Source organism: Bufo bufo, chromosome 6 (assembly GCF_905171765.1).
Source record: "Bufo bufo chromosome 6, aBufBuf1.1, whole genome shotgun sequence".
Lineage (NCBI taxonomy): Eukaryota > Metazoa > Chordata > Amphibia > Anura > Bufonidae > Bufo > Bufo bufo.
Genome location: NC_053394.1, coordinates 183071339 through 183096003, shown reverse-complemented (window position 1 = coordinate 183096003; position 24665 = coordinate 183071339). Strand labels below are relative to the sequence as shown.

General features: G+C 46.8%; 1 protein-coding gene across 1 annotated transcript in view; it reads right to left on the bottom strand.

The window, feature by feature from the left end:
• Nucleotides 1-24665, bottom strand: part of LOC121003263 (lysine-specific demethylase 2A-like) — a 203028-nt gene that overhangs the window by 31942 nt on the left and 146421 nt on the right. The window lies entirely within an intron of this gene.

Sequence of the window (24665 nt, the reverse complement as noted above, 5' to 3'; positions counted from 1 at the left end):
CCCCCCCCCCCCCCCCAGCTGCATTCATCTGCTGTCCTTTGCCCCCCCAGCTGCATTCATCTGCTGTCCTTTGCCCCCCCCCCCCAGCTGCATTCATCTGCTGTCCTTTCAGAACCCCCCCCCCCCCCCCCCAGTCCTGTACTGTGGGTCCCCTACTTATCTGATGCCCTGCCCTCTAGGCCCCCTATCCATCTGATGCCACACTCCTCTGGGCGCCCATGTGCAGCTTTGGGACACCAGTATGAGGCCAGAATGGGGACTGGAAGATCACGGAGCGGCGGGGAGCAGGCGAGTACGTTTTTTTCAACAACTGTAAAATGCACCGCTAGTTCACATCACATTTTTGTCCCACATTTAAGGCTGGGTTCACATCACGTTTTTCCCATCCGTTTAACGTATACAAAAAAACGTATTAGGATGCCTCATACTGATGCCATGACAGTGACATCCGTTCACCATAGAGTTTCATTGTAAAAAAAAAAAAAAAAAGCATCCATTTTTTTTACCGGATTGTACAGGATACAAGAACGTGGAGTACTGCATTTTTGTATCGTGTACGTCATAGTCCACTAAAAACACATGTATGTTAACCACTTCAGCCCCCAGTGCTTAAACACCCTGAAAGACCAGGCCACTTTTTACACTTCTGACCTACACTACTTTCACCGTTTATTGCTCGGTCATGCAACTTACCACCCAAATGAATTTTACCTCCTTTTCTTCTCACTAATAGAGCTTTCATTTGGTGGTATTTCATTGCTGCTGACATTTTTACTTTTTTTGTTATTAATCGAAATTTAACGATTTTTTTGCAAAAAAATGACATTTTTCACTTTCAGTTGTAAAATTTTGCAAACAAAACGACATCCATATAGAAATTTTGCTCTAAATTTATAGTTCTACATGTCTTTGATAAAAAAAAAATGTTTGGGTAAAAAAAAAATGGTTTGGGTAAAAGTTATAGCGTTTACAAACTATGGTACAAAAATGTGAATTTCCGCTTTTTGAAGCAGCTCTGACTTTCTGAGCACCTGTCATGTTTCCTGAGGTTCTACAATGCCCAGACAGTACAAACACCCCACAAATGACCCCATTTCTGAAAGTACACACCCTAAGGTATTCGCTGATGGGCATAGTGAGTTCATAGAACTTTTTATTTTTTGTCACAAGTTAGCGGAAAATTATGATTTTTTTTTTTTTTTTTTTTTTTTTTCTTACAAAGTCTCATATTCCACTAACTTGTGACAAAAAATAAAAAGTTCTATGAACTCACTATGCCCATCAGCGAATACCTTGGGGTCTCTTCTTTCCAAAATGGGGTCACTTGAGGGGTAGTTATACTGCCCTGGCATTCTAGGGGCCCAAATGTGTGGTAAGGAGTTTGAAATCAAATTCTGTAAAAAATGACCTGTGAAATCCGAAAGGTGCTCTTTGGAATATGGGCCCCTTTGCCCACCTAGGCTGCAAAAAAGTGTCACACATCTGGTATCTCCGTACTCAGGAGAAGGTGGGGAATGTGTTTTGGGGTGTCATTTTATATATACCCATGCTGGGTGAGAGAAATATCTTGGCAAAAGACAACTTTTCCCATTTTTTTATACAAAGTTGTCATTTGACCAAGATATTTATCTCACCCAGCATGGGTATATGTAAAAAGACACCCCAAAACACATTCCTCAACTTCTCCTGAGTACGGCGATACCAGATGTGTGACACTTTTTTGCAGCCTAGGTGGGCAAAGGGGCCCATATTCCAAAGAGCACCTTTCGGATTTCACTCCTCATTTTTTCCTGAATTTGATTTCAAACTCCTTACCACACATTTGGGCCCCTAGAATACCAGGGCAGTATAACTACCCCACAAGTGACCCCATTTTGGAAAGAAGACACCCCAAGGTATTCCGTGAGGGGCATGGCGAGTTCCTAGAATTTTTTATTTTTTGTCACAAGTTAGTGGAAAATGATGATTTTTTTTTTAATTTTTTTTTTTCATACAAAGTCTCATATTCCACAAACTTGTGACAAAAAATAAAAACTTCCATGAACTCACTATGCCCATCAGCGAATACCTTGGGGTCTCTTCTTTCCAAAATGGGGTCACTTGTGGGGTAGTTATACTGCCCTGGCATTCTAGGGGCCCAAATGTGTGGTAAGTAGGTAAATGACCTGTGAAATCCGAAAGGTGCTCTTTGGAATGTGGGCCCCTTTGCCCACCTAGGCTGCAAAAAAGTGTCACACATCTGGTATCTCTGTATTCAGGAGAAGTTGAGGAATGTGTTTTGGGGTGTCTTTTTACATATACCCATGCTGGGTGAGATAAATATCTTGGTCAAATGCCAACTTTGTATAAAAAAATGGGAAAAGTTGTCTTTTGCCAAGATATTTCTCTCACCCAGCATGGGTATATGTAAAATGACACCCCAAAACACATTCCCCAACTTCTCCCGATTACGGAGATACCAGATGTGTGACACTTTTTTGCAGCCTAGGTGGGCAAAGGGGCCCATATTCAAAAGAGCACCTTTCGGATTTCACAGGTCATTTTTTACAGAATTTGATTTCAAACTCCTTACCACACATTTGGGCCCCTAGAATGCCAGGGCAGTATAACTACCCCACAAGTGACCCCATTTTGGAAAGAAGAGACCCCAAGGTATTCGCTGATGGGCATAGTGAGTTCATGGAAGTTTTTATTTTTTGTCACAAGTTAGTGGAATATGAGACTTTGTATGAAAAAAATAAAAAATAAAAAAATAAGCATTTTCCACTAACTTGTGACAAAAAATAAAAAATTCTAGGAACTCGCCATGCCCCTCACGGAATACCTTGGGGTGTCTTCTTTCCAAAATGGGGTCACTTGTGGGGTAGTTATACTGCCCTGGCATTTTCCAGGGGCCCTAATATGTGGTAAGTAGGTAAATGACCTGTGAAATCCTAAAGGTGCTCTTTGGAATATGGGCCCCTTTGCCCACCTAGGCTGCAAAAAAGTGTCACACATGTGGTATCGCCGTATTCAGGAGAAGTTGGGGAATGTGTTTTGGGGTGTCATTTTACATATACCCATGCTGGGTGAGAGAAATATCTTGGCAAAAGACAACTTTTCCCTTTTTTTATACAAAGTTGGCATTTGACCAAGATATTTCTCTCACCCAGCATGGGTATATGTAAAATGACACCCCAAAACACATTCCCCAACTTCTCCTGAATACGGCGATACCACATGTGTGACACTTTTTTGCAGCCTAGATGCGCAAAGGTGCCCAAATTCCTTTTAGGAGGGCATTTTTAGACATTTGGATACCAGACTTCTTCTCACGCTTTGGGGCCCCTAGAATGCCAGGGCAGTATAAATACCCCACATGTGACCCCATTTTGGAAAGAAGACACCCCAAGGTATTCAATGAGGGGCATGGCGAGTTCATAGAAATTTTTTTTTTTTGGCACAAGTTAGCGGAAATTGATATTTTTAATTTTTTTCTCACAAAGTCTCCCGTTCCGCTAACTTGGGACAAAAATTTCAATCTTTCATGGACTCAATATGCCCCTCACGGAATACCTGGGGGTGTCTTCTTTCCGAAATGGGGTCACATGTGGGGTATTTATACTGCCCTGGCATTCTAGGGGCCCTAAAGCGTGAGAAGAAGTCTGGAATATAAATGTCTAAAAAATTTTACGCATTTGGATTCCGTGAGGGGTATGGTGAGTTCATGTGAGATTTTATTTTTTGACACAAGTTAGTGGAATATGAGACTTTGTAAGAAAAAAAAAAAAAAATTCTGCTAACTTGGGCCAAAAAAATATCTGAATGGAGCCTTACAGAGGGGTGATCAATGACAGGGGGGTTGATCAATGACAGGGGGGGTGATCAGGGAGTCTATATGGGGTGATCACCACAGTCATTGATCACGCCCCTGTAAGGCTTCATTCAGACGTCCGGATGCGTTTTGCGGATCCGATCCATCTATCAGTGGATCCGTAAAAATCATGCGAACGTCTGAATGGAGCTTTACAGGGGGGTAATCAATGACAGGGGGGTGATCAGGGAGTCTATATGGGGTGATCACCACAGTCATTGATCACTCCCCTGTAAGGCTTCATTCAGACGTCCGGATGCGTTTTGCGGATCCGATCCATCTATCAGTGCATCCGTAAAAATCATGCGGACATCTGAATGGAGCTTTACAGGGGGGTAATCAATGACAGGGGGGTGATCAGGGAGTCTATATGGGGTGATCACCACAGTCATTGATCATGCCCCTGTAAGGCTTCATTCAGACGTCCGGATGCGTTTTGCGGATCGGATCCATCTATCAGTGCATCCGTAAAAATCATGCGGACATCTGAATGGAGCTTTACAGGGGGGTGATCAATGACAGGGGGGTGATCAGGGAGTCTATATGGGGTGATCACCACAGTCATTGATCATGCCCCTGTAAGGCTTCATTCAGACGTCCGGATGCGTTTTGCGGATCGGATCCATCTATCAGTGCATCCGTAAAAATCATGCGGACGTCTGAATGGAGCTTTACAGGGGGTTGATCAATGACAGGGGGGTAATCAATGACAGGGGGGGTGATCAGGGAGTCTATATGGGGTGATAACCACAGTCATTGATCACGCCCCTGTAAGGCTTCATTCAGACGTCCGGATGCGTTTTGCGGATCCGATCCATCTATCAGTGGATCCGTAAAAATCATGCGGACATCTGAATGGAGCTTTACAGGGGGGTAATCAATGACAGGGGGGTGATCAATGACAGGGGGGTGATCAGGGAGTCCATATGGGGTGATCAGGGGCTAATAAGGGGTTAATAAGTGACGGGGGGGGGGGGGTGTAGTGTAGTGTAGTGGTGCTTGGTGGGACTTTACTGAGCTACCTGTGTCCTCTGGTGGTCGATCCAAACAAATGGGACCACCAGAGGACCAGGTAGCAGGTATATTAGACGCTGTTATCAAAACAGCGTCTAATATACCTGTTAGGGGTTAAAAAAAACACATCTCCAGCCTGCCAGCGAACGATCGCCGCTGGCAGGCTGGAGATCAACTCTCTTACCTTCCGTTCCTGTGAGCGCGCGCGCCTGTGTGCGCGCGTTCACAGGAAATCTCGCCCATCGCGAGATGACGCATATATGCGTGACTCTGCGCAGGGCTGCCACCTCCGGAACGCGATCCTGCGTTAGGCGGTCCGGAGGTGGTTAAAGAATCAGATGCCACTGTATGACGTCTGCCTGCCCGTTTAAAAATTTGCTGTGGGGCCCAGTCATTTCTAGCTACTCCACTGGTTACCAGGGGCTCAGACCATGGGGACAGACTACAGTCGGTGTCAGCCCTGCAGCAATACATAGAATGGGCGCCTCTCCTACAGAAGGGGTTATACTGTGCTGTACATACAGTGTAGTGTGATGTCATGTTCACCTTTCCGGGTATATTACCCAGGAAAGCACAATTCTGCAAAAAGGACATGTTCTATCTTTTGGTGGATTGGAAGTGCGGAATGGAACCCCACGAAAGCACTGCGTAGTGCTTACGTAGTGTCCCGTTCCGTGATTCTGTTTCGCACCCTTCCGCATCTCCAGATTTGCGGACCTATTGAAGTGAATGGGTCTGCATCCTTGATGCGGAATGCACACGGAAGGGTGCCTATTCATTGCTGATCCGCATATGCGGTCCGCAATATGGGAATGGCTGGCCCCTTTCACACGAACGATACGGGTTGGCTCCAGATGCGTCCAGGGTGCATTCAGCAGGACCTGCTCCGACGTCACCACGCTCACCACGTTGTGAGCGCGGTGACGTCACCAAAGGTACTTCTCCTGCCAGGTCCTGAAAGAAGACAAGCCGGGCTGCGCGATCAAGTGGATGAGGTGAATAATTAAATGTTTTATTATTTTTTAACCCCTCAAGCCACATGTTACTTAGCATTCTGTATTAAGAATGCTATTATTTTCCTTTATAACCATGTTATAAGGGAAAATAATAAAGTTCAGGTCCCTATCATCTCCTAGCAACTATCCGTGAAAATCACATTGCATCCGCAATGCTTGCGGATGCAATGCGATTTTCAAACAGCCCCATTCACTTCTGTGGGGCCTGCGCTACGTGAAAAACGCAGAAAATAGAACATGATGCGATTTTTACGCAACGAACAAGTGATGCGTGAAAATCACTGATCATGTACACAGCCCCATTGAAGTGAAACGGATTCAGTGCGGGTGCAATGCGTTCACATCACGTATTGCACCCGTGCGGAAAACTCGCCCGTGTCAAAGGGGCCTAAGACTTTGACACGGCCCCCACAACAGTGTGATAGACACTACATGACAGATAGGGTGTGTGTGTATGTATAAAATATACATATACATGTATATAATAGGAAATGGATGGCGTGGCAGCCTGGTCTGGTCTAGATCGTGACTAGCCAAAGGAGCGGGGTTTACACGAGGGGGAAGGGGGGGGGGGGGGGCATACAAAAATTTGCTGTGGGGCCCAGTCACCTCAAGTTACGCCCCTGCCGTTGGTGTTAGGTTTACTTCCAGAATTTCCTGGAATGTCACTGAATCCCTTCTCCCCTCTACCTGTGAAATGTTCCCCATGCCATTGGCTGGAACACAACCCCAAAGCATGATTGATCCACCCCATGCTTAATGGTTGAAGAATGAAGACGTGTTCTTTTCATGAAATTCTGTGCCCTTTCTTTCTCAAAACATAGCTTTGCTCATTGTTGCCAAAGAGTTCTATTTTAACTTCATCGTTCCACAGGACTGGTTTCTAAGGTGCATTAGGCTTGTTTTAGTGTTCTTTTGCAAACTTCTGACACTGAACTTTGTGATTAGGACGCAGGAGAGGTTTTCTTCTGATGACTCTTCCATGAAGGCCATGTTTGGCGTTGTGGTACATTGTTCTACTGTTCAGCGACATCTACACAGAGTCTGATAAATCTTCCTGAAGGTCTTGTGCAGTCAAGCGGGGGTTCTGATTCGACTTTCTAACAATCCTATAAGCAGCTGTTTCTGAAATGTTTCTTAGTCTTCCAGACCTTCTCTTGACCTCCACTGTTAACTGCCATTTCTTAATTACACCTCAAATTGAGGAAATGGCAAGCTGAAAATACTTTACTATCTTCTTATAGCCTTCTCCTGCTTTGTGAGCCCCAACCATTTTCATTTTCAGAGTGTTAGGGCTCTTTCACACGAGCGTGTCTATTGTGGGAATCTCGCTCCGAGAGAGAAAGGGATTGTGCGTTCTGGACTTAGGAAGAGCACGGCATTATCATGATTAATAACGCTGTGTGCCTCTGCATAACCTTTGTGTAACAGCTTTACGTCAGTATGTTTCTGCAGAGTGCTATTGCATTTGTGTTTTTACGTCAGTATGATTCTGGTACAGAAAGGTCATGCAGAAGCACACAGCATTATTAATCATGATAATGCTGTGTGCTTCCTAAGTCCAGAACGCACAATCCTTCTCTCACATGGAGCGCAATTCCCACAAGGGACACTCTCGTGTGAAAGAGCCCTTAGGCAGCTGCTTAGAAGATCCCTTGACTGCTGTTTTTTTTGGACAATGTTTGAGGAGTCTGGGTAATTCTAAAGCTTTGAAATTTACATCACCTGGCCTTTCTTAACCACTTCAGCCCCCCTAGCTTAAAAACCCTTAATGACCAGGCCACTTTTTACACTTCTGCACTACACTACTTTCACCGTTTATTGCTCGGTCATGCAACTTACCACCCAAATGATTTTTACCTCCTTTTCTTCTCACTAATAGAGTTTTCATTTGGTGGTATTTCATTGCTGCTGACATTTTTACTTTTTTTTTGTTATTAATCGAAATTTACAGGTTTTTTTTGCAAAAAAATGAAATTTTTCACTTTCAGTTGTAAAAATTTTCAAAAAAACGACATCCATATATAAATTTTTCTCAAAATGTATTGTTCTACATGTCTTTGATAAAAAAAATTTTTGGAGAAGGCGTCCTGTTGCCATGGGGACCTTCCCCCTCTGCTCAGTTGTGGCCACAACTGAGCAGACGGGGAAGGGTAAGGAGGGGGGCTCCCTCCCTCTGTGACCTCATCCTGTCAGGGGGTCACGGGATCCCCCCGCGCATTTAGCCGAGGTGCCTGCTCAATGATTTGAGCAGGCACCTTGTTCCGATCACCGCCCACCGGGCGGCAGTGATCGGAACAACACATGACGTACCGGTACGTCATGTGTCCTGAAGAGGTTAAAGAAAACCGATAACCGGTAAGTGTAATCTAATCATTCTTTCTCGCCTATAACAGCACCCCTGGAGAATAGGCAAGAATTTGTCTAGGGTGGGACCACAGCCTGAAGTACTTTACGACCAAATGAAAGACCATTAGAAGGAACTTAAGTCTATAGTGCCTAAAAAAAATGTATGTGGCGAGCTCTAGGTAGCTGCCTTACAGATCTGCTCCATAGAGGCTGAAGCGCTCTCTGCCCATGATGTGGAGACTGATCTCGTAGAATGAGCCCCAACCCCCGAGGGCAGAATAACTCCTTTAGAAGAGTAGGCTAAGGAGATGGCCTGTCTAATACACCTAGCAATAGACTGAGAGGAGGCTAAGGATCCTTTCCTTGCTCCCTGAAACAAAATTAACAAATGTGAGGAGGATCTCCAAGGCTGAGTGTCCTGTAGATATTGCAGGATACACCTCCTAACATCCAAACAGTGGTATTCAGACTCCTCATTTTCTTGGGAAGCACAGAGGGAAGGTAACACTATCTCCTGAGAACAATGAAAGCGTGAAGAGACCTTTGGTAAAAAAGAAGGATCAGGCAAAATCACAACCCGATCCTCCAGAATCACCAAATAGGGAAGGTCAACCGAGAGGGCAGCAATCTCACAGACCCTTCTAGCCAAGTTAATGGCCAGAAGGAAGGCAAGTTTAAGGGTGAGCAACTTCAAGGAGATTTTATCAATAGGCTCAAAAGGGTCAGAAGTGAGAGCAGAGACGACCAAGTTTAAATCCCAGGGGGAACTCTATGGTTTACATTCCGGAGATCATTTAGACACTGCTGTTATAAATTTTTTAATCCAAGGGTTAACAGCTAACTTAAACTCAAATAAGGCGCTTAAAAGGGGTATTCTCATTTGATTAATCATAGTTTATTCTATTAAATGTCCCCCAATAAACTTTTTACTAAATATATATATTAAAAAAAAAACTACTATTCTTCTTATAATTGAAAAATCCATGGGCTGCGTTTGCGCACATTATTCCCTGGTGATCTAGTGCCAGCCTCCATTCTCCTCGAGATCGCGCACGTCGCCGGCCTCGCATGCGCAGATCTATTTTCCTTTGAGCCGCATTGAAAATAGTGCAGCGCAGCACAAACGAATAGATCTGTGCATGCGCGGCCGCCCGATCAGTTCGTGGAAGGAAGAGACGAGTGCGGACGTGGGAGAGACAGCGGGGTGAGTATTTGTTATATATGCGATTGGGGGCAGATGGAGGCACTTTTGGGGGGGGCAGATGGAGGCACTTTTGGGGGGGGCAGATGGAGGCACTTTTGGGGGGGGCAGATGGAGGCACTTTTGGGGGGGGCAGATGGAGGCACTTTTGGGGGGGGCAGATGGAGGCACTTTTGGGGGGGGCAGATGGAGGCACTTTTGGGGGGGGGCAGATGGAGGCACTTTTGGGGGGGGGCAGATGGAGGCACTTTTGGGGGGGGGCAGATGGAGGCACTTTTGGGGGGGGGGGGGATGGAGGCACTTTTGGGGGGGGCAGATGGATGTAGCAGAGCTCAATATGCTGCTGTTCAGCCATAGTTCGAGTGGCGAAGGGAATAGACAGATGTCAATGCTGGTGAAAGAGAGAAACAGATGTATACAGAGCTGAATATGCGGGTGTTCTGACAGTGCTGGTTGAATAGAAAAACAGATTAGCAGAGCTGTATATGTGGCAGATCAGCATCAATGCTGGTGAAAGAGAGAAACAGATGTAGCAGAGCAGAATATGCGGGTGTTCTGACTCAGTGCTGGTTGAAGAGATAAACAGACAGATGTAGCAGAGCTGTATATCAAGCTTTTCAGACACAGTGCTAGTGGGGGAGTAGAATAAAGATGTAGCAGAGCTATATAGGAAGCCATTCAGCCAAAGTGATGTTAGGGGACTGGAGAAGACACATGCAGCTGAGCTGTATATGCATCTATAAAGATACATAGTGTAAGGTTTATACACAACTGGAGAGCAGCTGTAATGGAAACAAATCTGCATCAGTGCTGGTGGGTAGGGGTTGGTCAAGCTTTTGAGCTAATGTATAATATGGAATTATAGTTTTTGATGCACAGAATGGGTTTGTAAAATATCAGACTGAGATTTTGTGTGTAAAACTGCAGAACAGCCACGTGTTACTGTACACTGAGCTCACTTCACATGGCTCTCTGAGTGACTATTCCCCTCACACACACTGCAGGCTGCCAGACTGATGAGTCATAGTTTTGACATGAACTAGCACGCAGGACTCAGCTCTCAGTGTGATGTCATAAGGTGGCATGGCCGGCCTTCACTCTAGCTGCCTAAGCCCGCCCACTCTTAGCTGCAGAAAACCAGGAAGTGAACAGCTAGCTGGCAGCAATTGAGGATGAAGTAGCAAGATGAGAATACCCCTTTAACCGCCTCCGGACCGCCTAACGCAGGATCGCGTTCCGGAGGCGGCAGCTGCAGGCAGAGTCACGCATATACGCGTCATCTCGCGAGACGCGAGATTTCCTGTGAACATGCGTTCACAGGATCGGAAGGGGAAGGTGAGCGAGTGGATCTCCAGCCTGCCAGCGGCGATCGTTAGCTGGCAGGCTGTAGATGCGATTTTTTTTTAGCCCCTAACAGGTACAGTGGCGGAAATAATTATTTGACCCCTCACTGATTTTGTAAGTTTGTCCAATGACAAAGAAATGAAAAGTCTCAGAACAGTATCATTTCAATGGTAGGTTTATTGTAACAGTGGCAGATAGCACATCAAAAGGAAAATCGAAAAAATAACTTTAAATAAAAGTTAGCAACTGATTTGCATTTCATTGAGTGAAATAAGTATTTGAACCCCTACCAACCATTAAGAGTTCTGGCTCCCACAGAGTGGTTAGACACTTCTACTCAATTAGTCACCCTCATTAAGGACACCTGTCTTAACTAGTCACCTGTATAAAAGACACCTGTCCACAGAATCAATCAATCAAGCAGACTCTAAACTCTCCAACATGGGAAAGACCAAAGAGCTGTCCAAGGATGTCAGAGACAAAATTGTAGACCTGCACAAGGCTGGAATGGGCTACAAAACCATTAGCAAGAAGCTGGGAGAGAAGGTGACAACTGTTGGTGCGATTGTTCGAAAATGGAAGGAGCACAAAATGACCATCAATCGACCTCGCTCTGGGGCTCCACGCAAGATCTCACCTCGTGGGGTGTCAATGGTTCTGAGAAAGGTGAAAAAGCATCCTAGAACTACACGGGAGGAGTTAGTTAATGACCTCAAATTAGCAGGGACCACAGTCACCAAGAAAACCATTGGAAACACATTACACCGCAATGGATTAAAATCCTGCAGGGCTCGCAAGGTCCCCCTGCTCAGGAAGGCACATGTGCAGGCCCGTCTGAAGTTTGCCAATGAACACCTGAATGATTCAGAGAGTGACTGGGAGAAGGTGCTGTGGTCTGATGAGACCAAAATAGAGCTCTTTGGCATTAACTCAACTCGCTGTGTTTGGAGGAAGAAAAATGCTGCCTATGACCCCCAAAACACCGTCCCCACCGTCAAGCATGGGGGTGGAAACATTTTGCTTTGGGGGTGTTTTTCTGCTAAGGGCACAGGACAACTTATTCGCATAAACGGGAAAATGGACGGAGCCATGTATCGTGAAATCCTGAGCGACAACCTCCTTCCCTCTGCCAGGAAACTGAAAATGGGTCGTGGATGGGTGTTCCAGCACGACAATGACCCAAAACATACAGCAAAGGCAACAAAGGAGTGGCTCAAGAAGAAGCACATTAAGGTCATGGAGTGGCCTAGTCAGTCTCCGGACCTTAATCCAATCGAAAACCTATGGAGGGAGCTCAAGCTCAGAGTTGCACAGAGACAGCCTCGAAACCTTAGGGATTTAGAGATGATCTGCAAAGAGGAGTGGACCAACATTCCTCCTAAAATGTGCGCAAACTTGGTCATCAATTACAAGAAACGTTTGACCTCTGTGTTCGCAAACAAGGGTTTTTCCACCAAGTATTAAGTCTTTTTTTGTTAGAGGGTTCAAATACTTATTTCACTCAATGAAATGCAAATCAGTTGCTATCTTTTATTTAAAGTTATTTTTTCGATTTTCCTTTTGATGTGCTATCTGCCACTGTTACAATAAACCTACCATTGAAATGATACTGTTCTGAGACTTTTCATTTCTTTGTCATTGGACAAACTTACAAAATCAGTGAGGGGTCAAATAATTATTTCCGCCACTGTATATTAGACGCTGTTTTGATAACCGCGTCTAATATACCTGCTACCTGGTCCTCTGGTGGTCCCTTTTGCTTGGATCGAGCACCAGAGGACACAGGCAGCTCAGTAATAAGTAGCACCAAACACCACTACACTATACCCCCCCTGTCACTTATTAACCACTTATTAACCCCTGATCACCCCTTATAGACTCCCTGATCACCCCCCTGTAAGGCTCCATTCAGACGTCCGTATGTTTTTTACAGATCCACGGATACATGGATCGGATCCGCAAAACACATACGGACGTCTGAATGGAGCCTTACAGGGGGGTGATAACCCCATATACACTCCCTGATCACCTCCCTGTCACTGATCACCCCCCTGTAAGGCTCCATTCAGACATTTTTTTGGCCCAAGTTAGCGGAAATAGTTTTTTTGTTTTTGTTCTTACAAAGTCTCATATTCCACTAACTTGTGTCCAAAAATAAAATCTCACATGAACTCACCATACCCATCACGGAATCCAAATGCGTAAAATTTTTTAGACATTTATATTCCAGACTTCTTCTCATGCTTTAGGGCCCCTAAAATGCCAGGGCAGTATAAATACCCCACATGTGACCCCATTTCGGAAAGAAGACACCCCAAGGTATTCTGTGAGGGGCATATTGAGTCCATGAAAGATTAAAAATGTTGTCCCAAGTTAGCGGAAAGGGAGACTTTGTGAGAAAAAAACAAAAAAAAAAAAATCAATTTCAGCTAACTTGCACCAAAAAAAAAAAAAAATCTATGAACTCGCCATGCCCCTCATTGAATACCTTGGGCTGTCTTCTTTCCAAAATGGGGTCACATGTGGGGTATTTATACTGCCCTGGCATTTTAGGGGCCCTAAAGCGTGAGAAGAAGTCTGGGATCCAAATGTCTAAAAATGCCCTCATAAAAGGAATTTGGGCCCCTTTGCGCATCTAGGCTGCAAAAAAGTGTCACACATGTGGTATCTCCGTACTCAGGAGAAGTTGGGCAATGTGTTTTAGGGTGTCATTTTACATATACCCATGCTGGGTGAGATAAATATCTTGGTCAAATGCCAACTTTGTATAAAAAAATGGGAAAAGTTGTCTTTTGCCAATATATTTCTCTCACCCAGCATGGGTATATGTAAAAAGACACCCCAAAACACATTGTCAAACTTCTCCTGAGTACGGCGATACCAGATGTGTGACACTTTTTTGCAGCCTAGGTGGGCAAAGGGGCCCACATTCCAAAGAGCACCTTTAGGATTTCACAGGTCATTTTTTACACATTTTGATTTCAAACTACTTCTCACGCATTAGGGCCCCTAAAATGCCAGGGCAGTATAACTACCCCACAAGTGACCCCATTTTGGAAAGAAGACACCCCAAGGTATTCCGTGAGGGGCATGGCGAGTTCCTAGAATTTTTTATTTTTTGTCACAAGTTAGCGGAAAATGCTGATTTCTTTTTTTTTTTTTTTCTTACAAAGTCTCATATTCCACTAACTTGTGACAAAAAATAAAAAAACTTCCATGAACTCACTATGCCCATCACGAAATACCTTGGGGTGTCTTCTTTCCAAAATGGGGTAGTTATACTGCCCTGGCATTCTAGGGGCCCTAATGGTTGGTAAGTAGTTTGAAGTCAAAATGTGTAAAAAAAAATGACCTGTGAAATCCTAAAGGTGCTCTTTGGAATGTGGGCCCCTTTGCCCACCTAGGCTGCAAAAAAGTGTCACACATCTGGTATCGCCGTACTCAGGAGAAGTTGGGCAATGTGTTTTGGGGTGTCATTTTACATATACCCATGCTGGGTGAGAGAAATATCTCGGTCAAATGCCAACTTTGTATAAAAAAAATTGGAAAAGTATACCCGAACCATTTTTTTTTTTTACCCAAACATTTTTTTTTTATCAAAGACATGTAGAACAATACATTTAGAGAAAAATTTATATATGGATGTCGTTTTTTTAAAAAAGAAATTACAACTGAAAGTGAAAAATTTCATTTTTTTTTTGCAAAGATTTCGTTAAATTTCGATTAATAACAAAAAAGTAAAAATGTCAGCAGCAATGAAATACCACCAAATGAAAGCTCTATTAGTGAGAAGAAAAGGAGGTAAAATTCATTTGGGTGGTAAGTTGCATGACCGAGCAATAAACGGTGAAAGTAGTGTAGGGCAGAAGTGTAAAAAGTGGTCTGGTCATTAAGGGTGTTTAGGCTAGGGGGGCTGAGGTGGTTAAAGGGCTTCTGTCACCCCACTAAACTCATTTTTTTTTTCGTGTGCTTATAATCCCTATCCTGCGATATTGCTATACAATATGTTATTAATAATTTTCGTTCAGTAGATTTGGCAAAAAAAGTACTTTTATGATATGCTAATTACCTGTCTACCAGCAAGTAGGGCATCTACTTGCTGGTAGCAGCCGCAGAAAACCGCCCTCTCCTCTTGTTGATTGACCAGAGGCTCGCCTCCTCAGCACTCCCTCAGTGCGCCTGCGCCGATGACGTCTTCTCTTTCGGTGACGTCATCAGCGCAGGCGCACTGAGGGAGTGTGAGGAGGCGAGCCTCCTTATCTCAGAGCGCCTGTGCCGAATCAACACATGTGCGCGATTTTTGAAATGCTGACAGGGCCAGTCGGAGGAGGAGATCGCGGCTGGCCCTTTCAATCAACAAGAGGAGGGGGCGGTTTTCTGCGGCTGTTACCAGCAAGTAGATGCCCTACTTGCTGGTAGACAGGTAATTAGCATATCATAAAAATACGTTTTTTGCCAAATCTACTGAACGAAAATTATTAATAACATAATGTATAGCAATATCGCAGTATAGGGATTATAAGTACATAAAATTTTAAAAAAAAATGAGTTTAGTGGGGTGACAGAAGCCCTTTAAGGCTGAAACCTGGACCTTCAAAGTGCTAGGCCTAAGTCCTTTCTTCCACCCTTCTTGTTGGAAATCTAACAAGCGGGATGTCAGGCATCTCTAGAACATCCACAGGCATTTTTCCAGAATCTGAAAAAGGTCCTCCAAATCCTAAGGTAAATCTCGGAAGTGACCCTTTTCCTACGGGCCAACAGAGTGTCTACTACTTCCTCAGAGAGACCCCTTCTCTTTAAAATCTCCCTTTCAATAACCAGGCAGTTAGGTGCAGATTTCTCACCACTCTCGGATGCTCCTCTGGAGAAAGAGAAAAGAAGACCTCTACTTTTCTGTTTAACCTGGTGGCAAAGAGATCTATCTCCAGGGTACCCCATAAAGCTGCTACTAGGTTGAAAATCCCCTGATCTAGGGACCATTCTCCCTGGTATAGACGATGACTACTGAGGTAGTCTGCTTTCATATTGTCTGAACCTCTTAGGAGAACTGCAGAAAGAGATAATAGAGAAGTTTCTGCTAGGTTGAAAATCTGATAAGTTAGAGACATTAGGCCCTGAGCTCTTGTCCCTCCCTGTCGGTTGATATAAGCCACTGCTGTCGTGTTGTCCGAATAGATTTTTACATTTCTGCGCCTGATGACTGGAAGTCTCTGTATCAGGGCTATCCTGATCGCGTCCAACTCCCTGAAACTGTGCGACTGGGAAAGAGAACTGCTGTCCCAATTGCCCTGCAACAGCATGGACTCCACAAGGGCTCCCCAACCGGAGGGGCTCGCATCCGTGGTTACGGGGAGAACCGCCTCCCTGGTCCAAGGAACTCCCTTCTGCAAGTTCTTTAAATCCATCCACCAGTCTAAGGAATCTAGGGTCTGGGAAGATAGAGACATCTCCATGTCCAGAGAGGGGAGACACTTGTCCCAGTGCTGCAGGATTTGTAGCTGAAGAGACCTTGAATGATACTGGGCCCATTCCACTCCTGGAATGGCGGATGTCACGAGACCCAGTATCGACATGGCCTCTCATCGTAAATGACGTGGACTAATGAAGAAGCTAAACTCTTGACCTGATCAGTACGGCTTTCTGCCGGGGTAGTAGGAATCTCTGGGAAGTGGCGTCCAAAATCATTCCCAGAAAACTGCATCTCTGGTTTGGGTATAGACTGGATTTCTCTAGGTTTATTTCCCAACCCAAGTATAAAAAGGCTGAACACTCTCCACCTGGGCCAGACAGAGATACAGACAACAATGGGTGATGGTAACAATATTTATTACACCTAATACAGATTCAATAATTAAAATGTAATATATAAAATATATAAAACCTAAAATAATAACACCTAGCAAGTAATAAGACAATATATAACACTCTAATTAAAAAAACAATTTGATATTAGAACAGCATACTAGATGTAAAACATGCAATAAAAATTACATAGGGTCATGGAAGAAAAAAATGGGAGTAATATGGCAAATCACAAAGGCATAAACAGTCTATAGATGAAATCGATTAGAATTCGATATTCCGAAGAGTTGCTGAATATTCGCCAATAAGATATTCGGTATTTATTCGAATAGAAATCTAAGCAGAGTTCAATAGATTCTATTCGATTAATTTAATATATTCGACGAATGTTCACATAAGTGAGATGCAGTGATTACACTTCTCAGTAACTTTCAATTGCCGTCTGACTGCTCCAGCTGACTCACCACAATCAGGTACCGCCGGATCTGACATTGCTATCCACGTGGGACGCCACCGTGTGCTCCGGTCAGACGGCAATTGAAAGTTACTGAGAAGTGTAATCACTGCATCTCACTTATGTGAACATTCGTCGAATATATTAGACTGTTTATGCCTTTGTGATTTGCCATATTACTCCCATTTTTTCTTCCATGACCCTATGTAATTTTTATTGCATGTTTTACATCTAGTATGCTGTTCTAATCTCAAATTGTTTCTAATTAGAGTGTTATATATTGTCTTATTACTTGCTAGGTGTTATTATTTTAGGTTTTATATATTTTATATATTACATTTTAATTATTGAATCTGTATTAGGTGTAATAAATATTGTTACCATCACCCATTGTTGTCTGTATCTCTGTCTGGCCCAGGTGGAGAGTGCTCAGCCTTTTTATACTTGAGATTTGTAACCACTTTATGACTGGGTGAGTCATTAGGCTTGGTAGCACCCTTCCATAGCTATAAACGGAGTGAGCCACCATACTCTCTATTTACATTATTTCCCAACCCAGCCTCTCTAGGACCTCCCCTTAACCAGGCAATCTGACCAAGGAGAATCTGATATGACCGGGCCACCTGTAGGAAATAGTCCAGGTATGGTATAATGATTATGTCCTGCTCCCTAACATGGGCCATCATCTCTAAAATAATCTTTGCAAAGAACCGCGGAGCCTGAGAGAGCCCGAATGGTAATGCTCGGAACTGAAGATGTAGAATTTTCTTCTGTAACTGGACCGCTACCCTTAGAAACCTCAGGTGGCTGGGATGAATGGGGACATGTATGCAGTATGCATCTCTCAGGTCTATTGTGGCCATGAAGCAGCCCAGGTAAAGATTGTTCACTACCGATCTGATGGACTACATACGAAACCTCTCGTACTGCAAAATGGAGATTTTTTGTGAAACTCACCTGTAAAATCTTTTTCTCGTCTTTTCCATTGGGGGACACAGACCATGGGTATAGCCTAGGTCATTACTAGGCGGAGACACTATGCAAATAAAAGAGACAGCTCCTCCTCCTCGGGCTATACCCCCATGCTCCACCGGGAGGACCCCAGTGCGTGCAAAAGCAGTAGGAGAAGGAGACTAAAACCATAGAGACAAGAAAAAAAGAAAACCGCCATCGGACCGAAAACCTTCAGGTCCCGAAGAACTAAACCAACCCTTCCTACAACAGGCAAGAATGGGAGGGAGCTGTGTCCCCCAATGGAAAAGACGAGAAAAAGATTTTTCAGTTGAGTTTCACAAAAAATCTCCATTTCTCGCACATTCCATTGGGGAACACAGACCATGGGACGTCCCAGAGCAGTCCATGGGGTGGGAAAAATCAGCACCTCCAGTGGGAAACGCCCAGCGGTCAAACAGGAACCACCGCCTGCAATACCTTGCGCCCAAGGACAGCATCAGCCGATGCCAAAGAGTGCAGTTGGTAAAACTTTGTAAAGGTATGCAAGGAGGACTAGTTGGCCGCCTTGCAAAGTTAAGATGCCGAGGCGCGATTACGCCTAGCACAGGAGGCCCCCACCGCCCTGGTGGAGTGCGCGGTAACCCCAGCTGGGGGAACCCTGCCACGGGCACGATAGGCCGCGGCAATAGCCGACCGAATCCACCGGGCTACCTAGACCTTGGAAGCCGCCAGACCTTTACGAGGTCCTTCAGGAATCACGAGAAGGGAATCCGTACGGCGGAAAGAGGCAGTAAACGACAGGTACACTCGCAGAGCACAGACAACGTCCAGGGAATGGAAAGCGCGCTCCTTGCGATTCGCCGGGGATGGACAAAAAGAGGGCAGGACTATATCCTCATTAAGGTGGAAGGTGGAGACCACCTTGGGCAAAAATGATGGGACCGGGCGAAGCACCACCTTATCCTGGTGGAAGACCAAAAAGGGCTCCCTAGAGGAAAGAGCGGCCAGCTCCGATAGGGTGGAGGCCACCAAAAATACCACCTTCCATGTGAGAAGATTCAAAGAAACCTCCCTCAGAGGCTCAAAGGGAGCCGCCTGGAGGGAAGACGGTACCAAATTGAGATCCCAGGGGGGCAGGGGAGGATCATACGAAGGGACCGAATGCACCACCCCTTGTAGGAAGGTCCTCACTGGCCCGAGCAGAGCCAGGGATCGCTGAAAGAAAATGGCCAGAGCAGAGACCTGGCCTTTCAGAGAGCTCAGCGACATTCCCATCTCAAGGCCCGACTGGAGAAAGGAGAGGACCACCGGAACTGGGAAACGAAGGGGAAAAACGCCCAGTTTCTCACAAAAGGCAAGAAAGGACTTCCAGATACGATAGTATATCCGGGGGGAAACTGGTTTTCTGGCCTTGATCATAGTCTTCACCACAGAGTCTGAGAAGCCCCTCTTCTTCAGGATGGCGGTCTCAACAGCCACGCCGTTAAACAAAGTGACCGTAAATTCTGGTGGAACAGCGGTCCTTGAGACAGTAGGTCCTCCCTGAGAGGAAGAGGCCACGGAACGTCTGCCAGCATCCGAGTGATGTCCGAGAACCAGGCGGGCGAGGCCAATCGGGGGACATGATTTTGCGAAGGACCTTCGGTAGTAGAGGCAGAGGTGGAAAGACATAAAAGGAGGGGGAAGCCCTGCCACGGAGACACAAACGCATCCACCCCGTACGCCTCCGGGTCCCAAGCACAGGTCAGGAATGTGGGAACCTTGTTGTTGAGCTTGGACGCCATCAGGTCGACGTCCGGGCGGTCCCACCAGCAACAGATGTCCTCGAAAACCTCCGGATTTAAGGACCACTCTCCTGAATCCACTGTGTTGCGGCTGAGAAAGTCCGCCTTCCAATTGTCGACCCCTGGGATGTACACTGCCGACAGTACTGGAACATGAGTCTCCGCCCACTGGAGGATCCTTTCCGCCTCCTGCATCACCGTCCGGCTGCGGGTCCCACCCTGGTGGCTGACGTAAGCCACGGCTGTGGCATTGTCCGACTGGACCCTTAACGGGTGACCTGCCAGGAGAGGAGTCCAATGAGAAAGGGAGAGGAAAATTGCTCTGAGCTCCAGCACGTTGATCGGAAGGCGACCAAACCCCCTGCACCGTCCAGGCCTGGAGAAAACCACCCCAACCCAGGAGGCTGGCGTCGGTGGTGACAACTGTCCAGGAGATCGGAAGAAAGGACCTCTCTGAAATCAGGTTTTGGGGGGACAGCCACCACTGGAGTTCCACCCGAACCCGAGGAGGCAGACTGACCCGAGAGTCCAGACCGCGCGATGTCCTGTCCCAAAAAGGACAGAATCGCCCGCTGTAGAGGCAGAGTATGAAACTGGGCAAAGGGGACGGCCTCGAAGGAGGCCACCATCAGCCCCAGAACCCTCATGCACTCCCGGGTGGAGAGGCGTCGGGAGCGAAGTAGGAGAGATACCGACTCCTGAATTCGAGAGGACTTGGAATCGGGAAGGAATATCCGAGCTGCCGTGGTGTCCAGAACCATCCCTAGGAAGGTCACCCTCTGTGAGGGGTGAAGAGATGACTTCTGGACATTGATCAGCAAGCCGAACTGCTCCAGAGTCTGAACAGTGATTCAGACGTTGTCCCTGGCCTGGGGAAGGGAGGAAGCCTTTATCAGTATGTCGTCCAGGTAGGGCAACAGAGATATGCCCTGGTACGGAGGAGCGCCAAGATCTTCGTGAATACCCGAGGGGCCGTAGCCAGCCCAAAGGGAAGGGCAACAAACTGGTAATGCTGCCCGCCGACAGCGAAGCGCAGAAACCTGTGGTGAGATTCTGCTATAGGGACATGCAAATAGGCGTCTTGTATGTCCACCGACGCGAGGAATTCCCCTGGAAGAAGAGAAGCAATAACGGATCAGAGGGATTCCATCCGGAACCTCCGGACCCGCAGAGACCTGTTTTACAGCTTCAGGTCCAGAACAGGACGCACCGATCCCTCCTTCTTTGGCACCACGAATAGTTTGGAGTAGAAACCTGCGCCTTGCTCCTCCAGGGGGACTGGAACAATCACTCCCCTGTCCAAAAGGGAAAAGACCGCCTGCAAAAGAGCCGAGGCCCGGACCGGGTCCCCCGGAACCCGAAAAGGGAAGAAACGCTCCGGAGGCCTTGAAGCAAATTCTATTTTGTAACCAGATGTTGCAATTTCCAGGGCCCAGGCGTCCTGGATGTGAGCTCTCCACAAGAGGTGGGGGCGCCCCTTCAGGCGGAGGACTGCTTGGGAGCCGCAGGGCGGGTTGATTGTGGCCACGGGCGCCAGGAAAGCTGGGGCTTAAAGGCAGGCTTCTTACGGGAGTCCTGAGAGCCACCCGGGAAGGGGGCCGCCGCAGATCTGGAAGAGGAGAAGTGACGAAAGGACTGGTTTCTAGAACCGGAGGACCGAGCGCCAAAGATGCGCTTGGATCTAGATTGGGGCAGGTTGGTACTCTTGCCCCCCGTCGCGTCCGAGATGATCTCGTCCAGCTTAGCACCAAAAAGCCTGGAACCCAAAAAGGGGAGGTTAGTGAGGGAACGCTTAGAGGAAGCGTCAGCATCCCAAACCTTCAACCAGACTTCTCTGCGCTGAGTGACCGAAAGGGCCGAAATCCGCGCAAAGAGAATGCTAACATCAAAGGAAGCTTCGCAGAGAAGCTTCGTCGCCCGAGACATCTGGAGGACAAAGTTTAAGGTGTCCGCAGAGGCATCCTGATCCGCTAGGTCCTGATGGTGGCTCTGCAACCATACGGAAAGCGCTCTGGATACCCAGGCCGAGGCGAAAGCGGGCCGCAGGCCTGTGCCTGCCAGAGTGAAGATGGCTTTGGACAGAGAATCCAAACGCCTGTCAACTGCATCCCGTAGAGACGAACCGTCCAAGACAGGTATGTCGGTATTCTTAGCCAATCTGGCCACCGGCGGGTCGACCTTAGGAGGAGAAGACCACTGCTGCACATTTTCTGCCGGAAATGGATAAAGAGTATCCATGCGTTTCGTGGCAGAAAACCAGTGATTAGGGCGGTCCCAGGCCTTAGAGAGGACCTTGTCGAACTCGCTATGTATGGGGAATACAACCGTTTGTGGTTTCCTAGAGTGTAAAAGAGGGAATTCCTGGCTACCAGCGGAAGGAGATTGCCCCTGGATATCAAAAGTATCCCGGACCGCCGCCACAAAGTCTGCCACCATAGTGGATAGCTTGGGCGAGGGTTCCAGCTCCTTGTCCTCGTCAGAACTGGATCTTTCTGCTTCCGATCTATGGTCCCTGCGAGGAGGGGAAGTGTCTGAAAGGGCCTCCAGGCGAGGAGGGTAAGCAGAATCATCCGAGGAAGGATGCTGCTGTGTACGCTGCCTCTTAGCGGCCGAGCGACCTCTGTGGGAACCACTGGGAAGCGGATTGGTGTTAGCCGCAGGATCCGTGGACGCCATGCGTTCCATGAAGGCAATGGCGGCCCGAGAGACTTGGGCTAAATCAGCGGCCGCCCTAGAAATGGCAGAGGCCCAAGCGGGTTCCGCGGGCTCCGACGGGGCGGAGGGAGGACTGGGCTGAGTGAGAGGAGGAGGAGGAGGAGGAGGAGGGGATGATCCTGTCCAGAGGCAAGGCAAGAGTCACAGGATCCAGTGACCGAAAGTGGAAAACAGCAGACCTTACAAAGCCCCAGTGGGGCCTGAGGGGCCGGCTTGGATTTTTGGGAGGCCCCAGGTTTCGGCATGATGGCAGCAATCCCTGCAAAGGAAGGGGTCAGGGTCTCCTACCGTTCCTGCAGCACGAGAGCAATAACTATCCTACCGCGTATGGAGAGCGCTGAGCCAGAAGTGCAGAGCTGCAGGATAGGGCTCCGCCCACAAATCGCACCAGGAGGCGCAAAACCCCCGCGCGCGCGGGAAATATGAAAAAATAATAGAGACGCGGCCGCCGGAAGGATAGGAGGGCCCGCCCCCTAGAACACCGCTGAGGAAGTTGCCACTTCTGATAGCGAATGCCCCAGACAGGAAACCTTCCCCCTTCAAACCACCCACTAAGCGGCCCTAAGGCCCCTTTCACACGGGCGAGTATTCCGCGCGGGTGCAATGCGTGAGGTGAACGCATTGCACCCGCACTGAATCCTGACCCATTCATTTCTATGGGGCTGTGCACACGAGCGGTGATTTTCACGCATCACTTGTGCGTTGCGTGAAAATCGCAATATGCTCTATATTGTGCGTTTTCCACGCAACGCAGGCCCCATAGAAGTGAATTGGGCTGCGAGAAAATCGCAAGCATCCGCAAGCAAGTGCGGATGCGGTGCGATTTTCACGCACGGTTGCTAGGAGACAATCGGGATGGAGACCCGATCATTATTATTTTCCCTTATAACATGGTTATAAGGGAAAATAATAGCATTCTGAATACAGAATGCATAGTACAATAGCGCTGGAGGGGATAAAAAAAAAAATATATATATATATATATATATATATATATATATATATTTTTTTTTTTTTTTTTTTTTTATCCCCTCCAGCGCTATTGTACTATGCATTCTGTATTCAGAATGCTATTATTTTCCCTTATAACCATTGTAAGGGATCGCCTCTTATTCGGGGGGTCATTCTCACAATGATCTTCATCGACCACAGGGTTAGGGGCCAAACATTGCTTTTATTTGGCACCTCAACAAAACCAAAACAAACAATATAAAAAAAACACCTGCCCGGCAGGGCTCTAACTAAACATGAGGACTCCCTACCTCACTGAAAGCCCCGTTCACACACGGGAAGAACATGCGGCTTTTCCCAGCCTAACAATCCAGCACTTCCAGGCTGTAACAAAGTCCAGTACCTTTTGGGGGATTGTGGCCCAGAAGTCCTCCTGACTCTGGCCTAGCGACCATCGATTACAAGACCTCACGGAGTCCCCCAAAGTTCAGGCTAACACTTGTACAGAGCCTTCCCAGGCCTCTGCTGCACACAGACTCTCCAGAGTGAGACCCACCCAAGATCCAGTAGCAGGATTAAATAGGATCCCTGGACATGAGCATGCCCAAACATGCCGATTTTTCTCACGCGAGTGCAAATGCATTACAATGTTTTGCACTCGCGTGGAAAAATCGAGCATGTTCCCTCAACGCACCCGCACCTTTTCCCGCAATGCCCGTATGAAAGGGGCCTTACTAGCACTTTTTTCTCTATTAGGGAAATAACTTCTGAAACTATGGCAGAATGTTTTACAGGATCTGACCGGAAATCTGCAACTACAAAAATTTTCCCTCTGGAACGCTCTGAAACTTTAGTTTTAAGCCCTCCCCTATTACAGACTTTATTCAGGGGCTGTTGGAGATCCTCTGCCATTGGTGTACAAAGAGGGACAGACGACCCCCAACGGGAGCCCTGGCGTCATTGGGACTGCTTTTTTGAGGCATCTGACCCGGAAAAAAGAAAACCCCTATTATTATTTTTCGGACCTGCAAACTGTCTAGCTCTTTCTTTCTCCTTAAAGGACCCTTTGTTAAATCTGGGACGGAAGGATCTTTTGGGTGGCTGACTATCAGAAGGAAAGCCCTTCTTCTTGTCTGAGGCCTTTTCCAATAAGTCATCAAGAACAGGCCAAAACAAGAATTCTCCCTGACAACGTATAGTGCACACTGGTGTCTCCTTTCCAGCCCTT